The following is a 17,437-nucleotide window of genomic DNA, read 5'->3' on the forward strand; positions in this document are numbered from 1 at the left end:
TCCATTTTGTTCTTGGAAATTCGGGAGGAACTATAACAACGTTACTTGAAACTCGCAAGAGCACCAACATGCAATGTGTCCGCCTTTTTAGTTTCGAAGTAGAGTGCTGGTGATCAAGGTGGCCCGGGTTCGATTGTCGGTCGTGAAGTCTGGGGGATTTTAATTCGCACCTCTTCACGAGGACTGGTTTTCTGTCCATTGTCCAAGAATCATCATATAGGTCATCCCATAATTTTACTGATATCGGCTTTATAAGTTTCGCTTTCGTAAGATTTTAAAAACATTCTTTTGTTGGGCAATGCAATTTACAGGACGCTATGATTGTTATTGTGTATTATAACATGTGATTGTTATCAATTAATATAACAAATATTAAACAGAGGTTGTGAACATAACAGTCTTCTTCATTCTACGTCCATTAAATCACCTGAAAATGTTTCTACCCTTTCAATTAAAAAGAATTCTCACACAAACATTGGTGTTACCACATTTTGAACAGGCTACTGCGACATTCTACTAAGAGTCTTAAATTCTAATTTAACCCAAAGATTACAAAGCATTCATAATGCCTGCATACTAGAGATGAACAAAACTAACTGCCGCTTTCGCTCGCTGTGTTCGTTACATTTGTCTGTCGAGTCTCGTCTCTCATTCTCGTGCGCTTCGAGTCTCGCTCATCATTCTCGAAGAATCATTTGGTCGGCGTGGAAAGATTTAATAATTTTGAATAACATACATCATTGAAATAAATAACATTATAAATGTTTAAATGAGACAAAAAGACAAAACAGAACAGTATTTCAGTTATCAAAATGTTCTGGTTCTATTATATGATATTACCTATGGTTATATAAGTAGAAATAAAAACAATTCTCAAATAAATTTGCATTTCTAAGAAACATAAAACATAACGTTAATATCTTCCTACTTGATATTGCAAAACTGATCTCAAACGCAAGAAAAGAAATTTTCTAGCCTTTTAATAAGGACCTAGTAATTAAATAAAGACTGGGGAACGGATTAATATACACTGAAAGTTAGAGATGATGTTTCAAATAGGCTACTTGATTGTTTATAAACAGTTGCCAAAGTAGATAAAAGTTCAGCCAGGTATAAACATTTGTGGCGATTCAAGGCTGCTTGACGTTCGGGAATAATCAATCTCGACGTCTCGAAACACTCACAAGCAGTCTTTACGTCAACGACGCGACGTATACAATACTGTCTTGCGGGTTTTCGACTTTGCGGGAGCTGTCAGTCCTGCTTTCTCGATCCTTGTTCATCTCTATTTGCATACGTTTCATTAGCAACATCCGCAGATATGACCACATTACACTTTCCCTTGAAACGCTCCAATGGGTAAGATTACAGCACCGAAGATATATCCATTCACTAATTTTTCTACATCGCATCATCAATACTTCTTCGCCAAGATATCTGTCAGTGCGTTTTAATTTATTTTTCTCATATCACAGCCTGGACACACGTTCTATAAATGATCCTGTATTATCTATGCCTTGCCATAAAACAGCTCACTATTCTTCCTCTTTCACAGTATCAGCAATTCGTTTTTGGAATTCCCTACCCAGCTTCCTCAGGAATGTCGAATGATATTGCAATTTAAAAGTAAACTGTCTAAACACGTTACCAGTATTCATGTTTAATTCTCCTTTGTGTGTATGTGTGTGTATACCTTCTTTATCTCATCAAGATTGTTTTATACACCTCTATCATTGAAATTATAAACCTTCATTTTAATCCTACAAATTGTTAGTACATATTTTATTCATATTTCTCAAAATATGTTTTATTTCTTACTCATTCATGTTTAATTCTGCTTTAAGTTTATGTGTGTGTATGTGGGGTAAGGTTGCCTAATTCCGTGACATATTTAATAAAGTCTGTATTTATGCCAAAATTGTAATAAAAATTGTCAAATAACACCTAAATGACGTTATTTGGACCTTTAGTTACAGTTTTCAAAACTTTCAGTTTCAACAGTTTCACAAGTTTGGTATATAATATATGATTCTTCATTGTTACACAGTGGCTCCTAAATCCGTGACAATGACCCATATTCCATGATAGTGCTTTCCTAAATCCCTGAGTGATATCCTAATTCCGTGATACTAAAATAATCCTCGTTAACTGCTCAGAAAACAAACTTGTATTTGGAAAAAAAAAATTAAAGTCATGGTCTATTGTTTTAATATGGATTAAGCAAGAAATTACAACATAGAAAAAGGACTTAAGTGACAAATTTCATAGAAAAATTTGTGTAACTACAGGAATACATATTACATATTAATATATAATAAACAAAATAAACTGAAAGTTAAACTCAATACAAAATTAAATTTGAATAAATTGAATTATAACACAATTATTTCTCATTATTTATATTCCTAACAACAGCAGTAATTAAGTTAAATATATGCCCTATTATTTTATTATAATTATAATTGATGTTTTCTATAACTTATTTATATTATCATTTCCACGAACTATTTTCTTTCATAGACATTAATTTTCACAATTTAGAGTTGGCATCACTGGTCAAGTGAGACAAGAAGGAGAAATATGAAAATAAATCCATAAATGGGAAAGCTCCTGTAACAATGTTATTGTCTCACAATGTTAAATAATCATACGCATTGATTCAGCTTAGTATAATCTACAGTAATATATCATTTTTATAATGCTATATTAATTCTTACCTCAAATTTAAAATGTTTCTTCAGGAGTGGTCACAAGAGAAAGAAAAACTTACTGGTCAACCACCTTCCACTGAACAAAAGCTTCTGCAGTCGACTGCTTCTATTCAAAAGCCGGGTAGAATTGAAGAGAAGACATCTTCTAGCATTTGTTAGGTATTTCAAAAACTTAAAAGTCAGAGACCACAACTCCATGGCAGTCAATTGAAATTTTATCACAGGATTAGGGGTATCACGGAATTACGCACCTTCACTCACTCACTTACTTACTTACTTACTTACGTACTTACTTACGTACTTACTTACTGGATTTAAGGAACCCGAAGGTTCATTGCCACCCTCACATAAGCCCGCCATTGGTCCCTATCCTGAGCAAGATTAATCCAGTCTCTATCATCAAATTCCACCTCCCTCAAATCTATTTTAATATTATTTTCCCATCTACATCTTGGCCTCCTCCCCAAAGGTCTTTTTCCTTACGGCCTCCCAACAAACACTCTATATGCATTTATGGATTCGCCCATACGTGCTACATATCCTGCCCATCTCAAACGTCTGGATTTAATATTCCTAATTATGTCAAGTGAAGAATACAATGCGTGCAATTCTGTGTTGTGTAACTTTCTCCATTCTCCTGTAACTTCATCCCTCTTAGCCCCAAATATTTTCCTAAGTACCTTATTCTCAAACACCCTTAACCTATGTTCCTCTCTCAAAGTGAGAGTCCAAGTTTCACAACCATAAAGAACAACCGGTAATATAACTGTTTTATAAATTCTAACTTTCAGATTTTTTGACAGCAGACTGGATGATAAAAGCTTCTCAACCGAATAATAACAGGCATTTTCCATATTTATTCTGTGTTTAATTTCCTCCCGAATATCATTTATATATATATATATATATTACGCACCTTTACTCTATATATATATATATATATATATATATATATATATATATATATATATAATTTTCCTCAGTGTTGTGTAGTTATAATTTACGTTTGAATTTGTAATTCTTGTAATTTGTAACACTGGTTCACTTACTTCTACATCAAACTCCTTATTGTCCAACACTGATCCATGTACATAAAGCCCTGATACTGTGTACCCCATTGTCTTTCGTAGAAATGATCTACTTTAACGATTTTTTTAATTTGTAATTCGTGATGTCCATTTTATTTTAAAAATTCAAACTATATTTTTTGCCAATTTTCAGTAATTTTATTTTCGTTTTTTAAAATCCATGAAATATAACTATGACTGAAAGAAAAATAAAAAATACTGTCATGATGGGGTATATTTTTACCAAATTCACGAAACACTGATGTTGATTCTGTGCCTGCAGCAAAGTATCGATACTCACTTTCATGTCCAACTCAAGAATGATGTCACTGCACACAGCCGAGACCACGGAGGTTTATGTAAATGGTGTACACAGCGGGGTGGAACGCCTCTCTGAAGGCTCTTCACGATCCGGCCGCATCATCGAGGCACTAATCAGGTCCATGAGATGTGGCTGTGCGGTCTGGTCTGCGGCTATAACATCTCCACAGTTTCTGTGTCACGTGACACGTTATTTCTTCCTCATTAAATCGGGTTCACCATCTGCGCTGCCCACCGAGTTTCAGTATTCATTACGAAATCAAGAAATGTGGTCCTCATCTATGGCTCAAGCTAGAGCCTTAGACAAAAATACATTTATCCGGGTTCTATTCCCAGTACGAGATTTATTTCTTCCACATTGGGACTGATTTGTGTTCATTATTGTGTTCTTGTTCAGTACTGTCTTACGTCACGCCGATAATATTGTGACAGCGACGTGAGATTCGAACTCACGACCAGCGTCCCGCGAGAGAGCATATCGCGCGGGCTTCACGGGGAAAGGGGAAAGGGGCCTACACGCGAGGGGAGGCTGCGCGCGCAGCTGCTACTTCACGCAGTGAATGTGGAACGACCTTCCCGACTATTCCAGAAATCCGTCGAAATGGAAGACTCGCGAATTTTCGAGGCTACGTCGCTGTGGTTATAAATTACGGTCGCGAAGGAACGACAGCAGTTTTTCAGTTATTCAGTCAGTGAGCAAGCCAGAGCAAGCAAGCCAGTCAAGCAAACCGGAGTTCGACTCGAGTGTGCGTCCGCATCTGCGTCAGCATACGAAGGCCTGAGTTCGAGTGCAGTGGACCGCAGTTGGAGGGACCTGAGTTCGAGTGCAGTGGACCGCAGTTGGAGGGACCCGAGTTCGAGTACAGTGAACTGTCTCTGAAGGTCTGTGGTTCGAGATACCGTGAACTCGAGTGACTGAGATAGAAGAACTGTGAACTGAGAACTGGTAGTTCTGATTTGTAAATAGTGCTTTGTAAATATTAGTTAAGATTAACAGTTCATTGTTGTGCGTAATAGTCCAAGTAAATTGTCATTGTCGTCGGTGGAGTGCTATAACGAATACTGTGTTGAGTGAAGATCCAATTGTTGACGAGAGCGTTTAAGGTGAATTGTAGAAAGGAATTATTGTTGTGACGAATAAATTACATTGTTGTTACTAATAAAACTCACAATATATTAGGCCTATAATAAGAGTCTTACTACCCGTAAAATTAATGTCAAATATTAGTTCGCAATTCATAGACTATACTAGCACCGAGTATGAGATGCTCGCTCTGACCGACTGATCAGTGTCGTCAAGCCGAGTAAACAATCCTCATTCCCGTACGCTATCTAGTGCCTGATCTGTTAACCACAGTCATACTCGAGCAAAACTTTCTGATGCAGGTGTGTCCAAAACTACTTCCAACAGCTGCGCCTTTAACATGTTACAAAGGCAACCATTCAAATCAACCAAATCATAAGAGACGCGTAACCATGGTAACGGGACAGTGTTGCCGTGTCTATGTTTACAAGTTGCACGTGCATAATACACCGTGTTTCAAAATGAATATCGGGGTTTTAGGCTTTGTAGCATTTATTACATTTAACGTACAATTATAAATAATACATAAAATGAAAGAGCAACTCAAACAGTTTTGTACGCATGCGCATGCACTGTTTCCTCTGTCGGCCGTTAGAAAGCGCGTTGAACGAGTGAGTCTTTCACGCGTAGCCCCAAGAAATCTGTTCGGAAGGCTAGTCGACGTCTGTGTGGAGAATTTTAAGAAGACGCTTACAACTACGTCCTTATCGTTTGCAGTTGCTAAAAGCTCTACAGCCTACAGGGGCCGAATGACAGAGCTTGTTTCGCATGGTCTCCACGTTCACCAGATCTTACGCCATTCGATTTTTACCTTTGGGGATTCATAAAGGATCGTGTGTATGTACCTCCGCTACCAGCTGACCTGCCAGACTTAAGACAGAGGACTGAAGCAGTTGTTGCAACAATTACTCCAGACATACTGATCAAGGTTAGGGAAGAACTCGCTTATCGACTCGATGTGTGCCGTGTGACGAATGGTGCTCATATTGAGCACTTGTAACGAAACTGTTGAGTTGCTCTTTCATTTGGTGTATTATTTATAATTGTACGTTATAATACCCGGGATGTCTTTGAGTTGGCTCGTTAGCGTGTGTGTTGTGTGAATTAAAAATACCGTATTGTTCAGTTTTATTGTATCGATAACTATATTACACGTACTATCTTCGTTGTCATTGGTGGAGTATGTGACTAGTGTGTACTTTCTAGTTTCTGTGAAGTTTCTAAACATGTGACTTGTGCAATGTAGGAAGGAAGGAAAGGCAGGAGGAGAATAAAGAATATTGTACAAGGTGCTCCTTTAACATGAAGCGCGAGAGTTTGTGTGTAACGTAAGAGAGTATTTTGAGATGGAAAAAGATAATTGCGGGCCTCTTTTAACTTTGGCGCAAGTCGTAATGAGAACTGCTGCTTGTGCTAAAATTAATAAGAGCACTGTTATCGATATTGGAAATGAAAAAGACCGTGTAGATGAAGATGACGCAGGGTCTTCAAGACTTGAAACTCCGGGGAAAATGGAAAAGTGGAGAAAAATGTAACAAAAATATAAATTCTCTCCAGCAAGATGCTGTTTTAACAATATTACATGGACGAATACAGGCACTGATAAAAGTAAAGGTATCGTATTAAATTTAAACTTGTTTTTACAAATAATTGATTAAATGGTGATCTTACTCGTGTTCATTGTGTAAGCATGTGCGGCTTACAGCTGTTTCTGTCCTTCTTCACACCATCCTCAGAGCCTACTAGATCTCGGCGTCATCTCGAACTTCGCTGCCTGTTGTGTGGGTGCGTTCGATTAACACGAGTAAGATAGCCATTTAATAAATTATTTATATTCAAGTGTTAAAAGTAGTGTACGAAAGATTCAACATGGATTGTTTTTACAGTTTATAGTTCTTTCAACGCTTTTCTCACAACAACAACAACAACAATAATAATAATAATAATAATAATAATAATACACAAATAAAATAGTAATGTACACTAATTTTGCTGCATAGTATTAAAAAAACTGGTTAGCAATGCACACATTCATGTCAGCTGTTTGTTACTGCACTCTATCGGCAGCGCGCTCGCTTACACGTAAGATGGACAACATGACAACATTGCTCCCCCTTCTCTGTAAGCTGTCAAGTCGGAAGTAGTTTTGGTCATAGGAATGCTTATTACAATGCTGCAGAACACGTGAAGGGTACAGGGGAAAAACCTGATAAGTCACGTTTTACTGCCTTTAAAGGAGAGCAAGTTAAAAGTTTTAAGACTCATTATATCCTATTGTCCTTGGGTTATCATTCTTCAAATTTCTTTGGACTAATGAGTTTGTTATTCTATACAGTGAAACTACACAACCCTACATTACCTGAGGTTTTACATGGCATCTAAAACAGAAAATCTATCATTTTTTAGTTACTACGTTCTTCCTCTGTGGTCTTCATGTGGAAAAATAAATAAGAGAACTTTCGTAATATCGAGGATCAGTGATAGGTTAGGTTTAGTTTCTTTAGGTTTTTGGTATGCCTTGATTAGTCCTTTCTTTTTTAGATAGTTATATAGATAAAGAGAGAGTTTTCGTAAGGTCTAGGATCACTGATAGATTAGGGTTAGTTACTTCAAGCTTTTCATATGCTCTACATATACGTTTTTGTGGTAGACAGATAGACAGAAATATTTACCTTTGACCGAATTGCAATATCTGCCACTGGGTTACGTGATCATTCTGTTTGAAAATATAGGAGAAAATCATCCGTCGGGTATATAACAAACGAAGACTTTGGGGCAGGCTGGGTAAATTTATAGCTTTCGCAGTGATTACATCGTGTTTCTATAGTGGTTTGCTACAATTCTGAGATTATTTTCAACGATTCAAGTAAGCTTTTTCTCCCATGTGTGGTGCGTAAGGGAATAGAAGTTTCACTCTAATAATAACTGATGGTGTGCACAATTCGTATGAGAGTGGAAACAGAATGGAGTGGAGTGGAAGCCAGCCACGAGTTTGGATAGATCAAGATGAAGATTGATTATGTTCCTGACCGTAATAATGATGAAAATGAAGTAATGTAGCACTCAATAGATACTTCCGTTTATCTTAATTTCGTTTTTTCATTGTTAAAGTTAGATACAGGCTTGCAATGGTGAAAATAACAATCTATCGGTCTCATAGTCTGCGTTGCTCACAAATTTAATGTGTACGTTGTGCACCTTCATTAATGGACACCAGTTATGTTTCACTTCTGAACCAGTTGTATTACACTGTACTATCAATTAAGTCAGATAACTTTTTTGCTGCGGCTTGCTACAGCGTTCGACTCCCGGAAATACCTTTCATTCATTAGGATTTTATTCTGACACTATCATTACAACTTACGGACTTCGTTTGTGACTCTTTTATATCGAGTTATAATATCCATAAAATACATTCTAAGACGATTATATGTCATAGTCAATAGAGAAAGTACTACTGGGAGGTTGTGCCTTGAAGCAGAACATACACAATTCAGTACTAGCGGTATAGTTTATAACTAGAGAAAGGGTAAACTTGGCTAATTTCGTGACACGGATAATTTCGTAATATTTTTACTTAAGTTTACCACGAAATTATACAGCGACAAATGTAATTTTTATGATATAGTATAAACGGTAGAAGATTTATTATAGCCTAACATAGATTTTGTTCATTGCGCTCTTACAGTGACGTGAGCGAATTTTTTGGAAAGTAATTGAATGGTTGTAAGATCTATAGCTTTGAGCGTATTCCGAATCTCACCGGTGAGCGATCCGATGGCATCACGGTGTTCCGAATTCCACTGATGACGTCATTGATGCTCAACCGGTGTCGCACCGGTGCCATCAACTTGCAGAGGTGGTGGCAGTCTCCATCAGCCGCCATCAGTGAATCTGATTGGTTCTTGTATAGGGCGGGAATTAGCAGACGAATAACATCGTGCACTGTTGTGTCATGGCGGTGTGTTCTGCTTTAGTTCTGCTATATTGTTTGTAATGATCACAACGTAAAAACAATATGTTAATGGCTTATGAGCGAACATGTCAACGGACCCGTTATTACTACTGGTTCAAGAAATAAATTGTTTATGCGCTCATTTCTTTGAACGAGATGGGAGTACGAAAATTTCGCAAAATTTTGCTAGCGTAGCACAGACAACAACTTGTACAGTCGCCATGACAGCCATCGATCCTTGCAACAGTTTTGTTCCTTATTTCGCTGCAACGTGACGTCATTGATGCCACCGGACCGGTGAGATTCGGAATACGCTGTTTGAATTTGCGAGTGAACACACCATCCGATTTCCTTTGTTAAAAGAAGAGTTTTTTTGCTGTATTTTGTAGTCCAAATTGTTTTCAGTAGTAAATACTGGCATTGTATACTTCTCAATGACAAATATATATCTATCAATGAAATGATTATGTAACAGAGCATTATCTTGGGAGGTTATTTTCTTAGCGTTTTTCTCATTTCACGATGCCACTTTTTTCATCAAATTTTTATATACCCTATAACAACACTTGCTGGTGGAAGAAATATCGAATGCGTGAAACATATAATACTTGAGTGTGTATTCAGAGCATCTCTGATAATATATTGTGCATGTCGTGCATGTTGCAGATAGCAGATAATCGCACGTTTAAATGTGGAAAGAAACACAGTATAAGCGACATGAAAGAAACAATTGATTGTGTCTTGTACAAAGGAAAACTGCCACAGGTAGACCTCGTCTTTTCTTTGGCAAGTTCGATGAGGACCAGGAAGGAACGAAAGAGAATGAAATTTTTAGCCTCTCAAATGAGTTAAAAGAGGTTGACAACGAAACAGCATCATCTTCAGGAGCCAAACAAAGATCTATGCTTAAAGTATAGTCGAATGATAAGCCTAATGATTTGTTGCCATCTTGCTCAGGAAATTTCGAGGACGACAAGCATGGTGAAAGATGGATTCAGTGTGTCTGTTGTGATGAGTGGTTTCATGAAATATGTCAAGACCTTTCAAAACACAGAAAGAACTTTAATTGTTTGGGTTGTAGTTATGAATCGGACTGAGGAATTTAAAATTTGATCGAATATGTCTAACTATTTTGAATTTAAGGACTGTCACTAAAATACTCTTTTATTATCACGAAATTATACAACCCCTTCTAGAGCGCTATTTTATTTTTGTATATTTGTATTGCTTGTTTGTAACTATTGTATAACTTTATTTGAGATAAACATGCTGATATGTAACTTCCTGAACCCCAAAAATGTACGTATATTAAAACACCCATTCTTTTGAAAATTTGAACGTTATTCTTGCACCAAAACATTAGTACCACGAAATTAGTCGAGTCTCCTCTGCAATTAAATAATTTTTGAAGAAAGGAAGTAAGATTTAATTCTCTCGTGTAAGTATTGGGTAATGTCAATCAAATTGTCTTTCAGTTATTCCGTATTGCCTTAAAAGGTAACATTACGTTGTGGCGATGATATAATCTCAGTACTCCTTTATGTGTATTATTATTTAATAATCAAAGTAACAAAAACGCCGTAATGCTTATATAATAAAATTGAAGAAACCTTATGGTGAAGAAACGTGTGATGGTGGTACTGACATGGTAGTGGCAGTGGTGTTGAAGGTAACGCAGTGGTGATGAGGATCATGATAGCGGTGGTGAAGAAGTAGTATAGCATTCAGTAACTGGTTCCCTTTCACTTTATTTCTATCTTATAAAGAACAGTAAATCTACTTTTTATATAGGAAAATGATTACTAAAAAGATGACTAGCAATTTCCAATTTTTTTAAATGACAAACAATGCATCCTTTCCGTGAACACAGAACTTGAAATTGATTTATCGTGGTGAATGTACTTCAGCTGACAAAATATGAAATAGGAAAAGTGATTATCAAACAAAGCAATCAGCCTAACCAACACGCCATATTCTAAATTCGTTTCATGTATCAATTAGTATAGCAATAAAGGAAGTTAAATTGGATCACAAAATAGTAACAATTGTCAATAACAGCACACCTGTGCAATAACAGAATGATGAATCTGCCACAAATTGGATTTTATCTTGTTTTTACATGACTTATTGAACCTCAAAATGATTTCCCTTGATAAACTGAATCATAATATAGTTCAATGTCGCAATTAGTACACAGAGAGCATACAGCCAATATTGCTGCATTATTTTCATCATCATAAGACTTTCTGATATTTTTTTATTCCGCGCAGAATTTAATTTATAAGAAGTTTAGTTACATCAAGACATTTAATCAAACAGACCAAACTTCAACACCTGTCAGATCAGAGAAACATGATTTAATTGTGCCTTTTTATCTTACCCGATTGTAACTTATCACCAAATGATTTATATATGCATTTTACTTATTTTTAAAATTGATTAAAATTTCTTCTTTATTTTCCTAGAATTAATAGACTATATAAATGTTTCCACTTCAAGGTACAGAGTTTTTCCATCTCATTGATTGAAGGCCGATACTTCTTCCTTTCATATGGACAGGGTGTTAAAATAGTATCCAATATTTTAGGAGGTGATGCATTAAAACAAGAAAATAATGTCTAATAAACATGAGTCCTATAACACATACTTTCTGAGATCTGAACACTTGTTCATAGAAGGTGCTTAATGTGACGTCCATTCATGGCAATACATTTTTCTGCCCTACAATACAGCAGACTACCAGGTAATCATACTGTAGTTGACAACCCTGGCATGGAATAATGATACGTCGCAAGAAATATTGAAAATGGTTTTCGTAATCAGCATGTGTGGGCTGATGAAAATCGCCATGGATTTGGAGAAACAAGGCATAAGCATCGATTCACAATCAACTTACGGGCAGGCGATCTCGGTGATACATTAATACAGCAATACGTGCTATCACAGGACTTTCTTATTAACGTATTAAAACAAATTCCAAAGAGTGCGTGATTCCTTACACCGAAGGTCAGAGGAATGCATTTCCATAAATGGACGTGACATTGAGCATCTCTTATGAAGAAGTGTTCAGATCTCAGAAAGTATGTGTTGTAGGACCCATGTTTATTAGACTTTATTTTCTTGTTTTGATGAATACTAGCACCTCCTAAAATATTGGATTCTTTTTAAGACCCTATATAGAGTAATTCAAAAGGATTTTGTGAAATTCTAGATGGTGAAAGATACGGCTATTCCGAAAAAAATATATAATTTTTTTTAACTCCTACTGCACAGTTCCAGAGATACAATATTTAAACTGTAATTAGAAACAACTTATATTATTATTGTGATTGTGACTTCTATTACATAGAGTTTCTATCACTTAATTAAGGTTGTAATAACGTCAGGACAACATTAAAATGCAATAAAATAGTTTGTTATGGTTAGAAAATAGGACCTACCCGTTCATACCAGCAGTATTATATACTGTATGTCAACATTCAACCTACTGTGGAGACCTTACCTTTGTTTACAAGATCTGTTCAAAGTCCTGTCCTGTCCCGTTCTCCATTCATAGCGACATGGCAATTTTTCATAATAAAGGCGTCTTTTCATATGTTTCTGCGACGTCTTAAATATTCTGCAGCATGAGTTCTTCTTTACCTAAAATGCAAATTTAATAATTAAATTATTAAATCGAGTTAATGCACTCTGCAACGTCTTGGATATTCTGCAGCATGAGTTCTTCTTTACTTAGATGCAAATTCCATAATGAAATTATTAAACCCAGTTTATGCACTATTCAGAAGAGCTAGGCTACTTGCATTCTTAAGCTTAGTTACCTAACTTATTTTCTTCTAGATTCGAAATTAAAATTGAGGCTATTGTATATAAAACATAACCCCTTCAGAGTCATGAATAAAGACCGTTTTCTTAGTCACACAACATTGGAACAAGTATAAATGTGCACGGAATAAAAAGGCACATATTCTTCAGTACAGACTCTGCTCACAAACAATCGTATTATTCATAACAAATAACGCGCACTGCAGAGTCACCCTGAAACAGGTTCCTTACTCCTAAACAAATACAGTATACTTCAGTTGAGCAGTGTTTATGATATTATGCACTACCAGTTGTTTTATATATAAGTACTTAAGTACAGAAGTGAGTAGAGGAATTCGGAAGGCAGTATATCTGTGTAAGTGACTACATAATTGTATGTAATTAATGTTAGACTGACATACTCTATTCTAGAAAACAATGCAGCAGCACTGTAATAAAAAAAAACACATAAACCTTTTGAAATTTGTGAGAAGAAGTGAGTCTGGCGATGTATCTTCAACTAATAATTTAGTGCCAGCGGACAAATTTTGCAGAGATCTGTGTGAAACGACGGTGCTTGTCAACATTTCTGTCAATAAAGTTGAGGACAAGCACTTTAAAAATGTACACTTTTACAGAAGGGCAGTAACTGTGTTACAATAACGCCGGTATTTTAAGTTAAAATTTTACAGCAAAGATTATTATAATATAGACTTAAACATTTCATTAAGAGTTGTGTCTGTGACACAGTAACATTTCAAGTTAAAAGTTTACAGCAAAGACTATGTTTATACTTTTATAATACATAACACAGCCCTACTCTTGAAATCAATATTTTATTTTGTGTGTATGAGTTTTTTTAATCATTCCGCATGCTCCATTACCAAGTAATACTAAATGCGATTCATACACTTATTTAAATCTTAACCATTCAACTTTCTCACGTAAACTACACATCTTACACGAGTAAACTTTCACAAGTAATATATTGTTGCTTATATTTTAACATTATTCTGTCCTTGTTTTATATCCATGATTTTTACTGCCTAAATCTGGTTATATTTCATTTCGACCACAATATCTATGTTAACAGTACCAATAGAGTATTCACAATTATTTACAAAATCTCAATTCACACCCACACACTCACACAACGGGTATTGGCATAAGCTATTTACATAATTACAGTGCATCAAAGTCTGTTATTGCGACAAAATAAGCTAACGTTTTTCCTTAAGTTATTTGTGAACTACTTCTTTCTCGCTAGAAGGCCATGAGCCACCATTTTGTCTTAGATCAGTCTTTAGTTTATCTCTTTATATGGATTAAGTATATATTTTGATATTAACGAAGATATACAAGCCTGCACAAGCGCATTAGAGAAGATTATGAGACGCTAAAGGAACGGGACTAATAACACTGAACAACAAATTTTTACTTTTGTCTTACTCCGAAATAAAAATAGGTGAATATTACTAATATGGGTGCCCTAAATCTGAATTTAAAATCCAAATTGTCCCATCACGTACCATTTTTCGGGGAAAATGAAATGAATTTTTATGACGAAACATTTGTTTTTAATTTTTCACTGCTACTCATAAAATTACAACACACTAGGGATTCAAAATGGCTCATAATACTTGAAAAATGTGTACTGCGTACAAAAATGATGTTACATAGTTTAAAACACAATAACAATAAATATATTTAATGCGTACAATGAGAAAAATCTCGGAATTTGAACTTGCATTTAAAAACATCTTCTGGATGACTTCTGTTTATAACTAGACCCGGGACTATATTTTCCAAGGAACCAACAATAGTCTCAAGCATACTGGATGATCTTTCTTCATATCGCCTTTCCATTTCCTATTTCTTGATGAAATTTTTCCCCATGCTCGTCGCTTACCGCTCCAAAGTTAGGAGGAAAGAAATCCAAATGAGAATGTAAAAAGTATATTTTGAGAGACAGATTAACTCCATTTTGTCATATGCACTTAACATAGTTTCCACAAAAAGTTCTAAACAGTTCTCTGCCCTAGAATTTCCAAGGAAATTTAAGCAAACGTCTTTGAAAGCGCTCTATGCCTTTCTTTCTGTAACGAAAAGCTTTTTCCTCAAACAAAGGTTCGGCCATAACTTTGTAAATTTGTGGATCGATAAAAATGTCTTCTTTAAATTTGCCTTCACTCAAACTGGTAAACATTTCCTTCAAATACAGAAAATCACACCTTTGTTGGTTCATTGCGTAGACCTCACTTTGAACTGTTATGAAATTTACTTAACAGAAGGGACCAATATCTGTTTATTTATTAGAAACACAAAAGAATATGCCAACAACCATAAAAACCGGAAATAAGTCATAAACTCATAACATGCATTAGCTCTTGTTTTGGATTATACCCCCAACCCGCGCCAAATATTTCCCGGGGGAGCGCTTATCTAAAAGTGAAATAATAGTATATCTTAAAAACCTTACGTGATACGAAGAAAAGAGAAGCATTTTCGGATTTAGAGCACATCAAACCATGAGGGACACATTGTTTCAAATCGGAGCAAAATTCTTGTCCAGTGAATTTTTAATGATACCAATGCAAAAAATAAAATGTGGTATGACATACTCACAAATCAAAGTGGAAAAAATACTTGAGAAATTCATAACTACAAGCAATCTCTATGTAATCAACGAAAACACAGGAGTCTATATATTCCAAACGCGATGGGGAAGCAGCAATGAGCAGTGGCACAAGCGTCATAAATTATGTTGCATAATACCCCATACTTCACATGAAATTATATTTATTTTTTATTATTAACATAATATATTTTGGGTAATGGATCTCTGGACATAACGCTTGTCCTCTGAAATATCGGTCGCTCGTAATACGTGTACGCGTATAACAGAATAAAGTTATACAAAATGTGCCACAAAGTGATGGAGGCCAATGAAGCTCGACAGAAATCGATTGTTAGGCTACCTGATCAGCACAGCTTATAGCACGCGGTTTGTGAGATCATTGGTGGACCGCAGTCGAAAATCCTGTCGGTAATGGATCTTTTTGAGGTAACAAAAATAGAGCGACAAGCGGTTTAGTGTACGCCAAATCAAATAAAATCCAAAATGGAGTGCCTCAAAGATCGTTGCATAATTTCAGAATACTATCAGATACATTGCGTACGGTAATTAGATTGATCCTAGCGATCAAGTATTTAGTATACAACTCTGGTGATTCTCCTTCTTCACACTACTTGCTCATCCTATCAGGCGAAAAGTTTTCTTCCTCCGTACTACATCCCTACTCTCCGCTTCGAAACATAATATTTACTATCTTCCATGGAAATAAAAGGTAACAGGTAAAGGTATCCCCAGCGTATAAATAATTATACAGTATGGAAACTTCGCGTCGGTACCTTTCATGTAGCAGGACTGATTTCAATGACCTTCAAACCAGTTTGAGCGTGAGATTCTGCTTTCTCCCAGGAGTTGGCACTGACATCACACAGCTAGCAGTTGACACAGCGGAATATAACAGAGATACAATTAATACATCTAGGTACATTATATATTCAAATAAAATAAATTGGACCGATGAAATAATAAATCCGCCGTTAACTGTAGTGTCTAGACTCTAGAGTTCCTTTATAATGGGAGTTGAGATGTTGGCCCCAACAACAATTAAAATATGTAATGATTTGATAGAGCTGAAAATGGAAAAACAAAACTCCTATGAGAAGTAAAATCATATACCTATATTATATTGTATACCAATATTAAAGGAATTTGATACATAATTTTATAATGTATTATATTATTTTATAATATAATTTATTATATATATAATAAACAAATATTATCACAACTAGTTTGTCACTGAGAAATAATGAAAAGTGGTTAACTTGTATTTATTTGAAGCAAAGCGTTACTGGATTATGCAATAAGGTAGGCGATGTTTGGATCCTGTGTCTCTATACTTAATTATTATCTTAGCGTGTGCTCGATTACACTAACCTCTAGCGCTTGAAAGTGGAACTAAACGCCTGCTCACAGAGAAACAAAACACAGAAAAAATTGGCTCAGTGTCCATTCTATATAATCCCTATTCGCTGGTATCCCCGTCACATGCCATGAAGGTACTTGGGGCCATGGAGGTAGAGCCCCATGCTTTCCATGACCTCGGCACTAGAATGAGGTGGTGTGGACGGCACCACGCTCTGACCACCTTTTACCCTCGGAAAAGATCCGGTACCCAATTTTATAAGAGATTGAATGAACCTCGGAGGCGATTTTAGTGGAAAGTCAAGTAGAATGCCACGAAATCATATTATCGGTAGCTTTCTTTTATTTATTTTTCTCACTAGACAAATAATGTGGAAATACCTACCATATTCTACGAAGCAACATTCATAAAAGTCTCTATTACGCAAGTTAACATAATATTATGCACTAAACCCAGAAAATGGGCAGAATATGCAATATAAAAGTCTAAATGTGTGT

At 35.8% G+C, this 17,437-nt stretch overlaps 1 protein-coding gene across 1 annotated transcript in view; it reads left to right on the forward strand.

Moving 5' to 3' along the window:
* The window catches only part of LOC138709073 (hemolymph lipopolysaccharide-binding protein-like), a 78,403-nt gene that overhangs the window by 9,456 nt on the left and 51,510 nt on the right, over nucleotides 1-17,437 (forward strand). The window lies entirely within an intron of this gene.

Source organism: Periplaneta americana, chromosome 11 (assembly GCF_040183065.1).
Source record: "Periplaneta americana isolate PAMFEO1 chromosome 11, P.americana_PAMFEO1_priV1, whole genome shotgun sequence".
Classification (NCBI taxonomy): Eukaryota; Metazoa; Arthropoda; class Insecta; order Blattodea; family Blattidae; genus Periplaneta; species Periplaneta americana.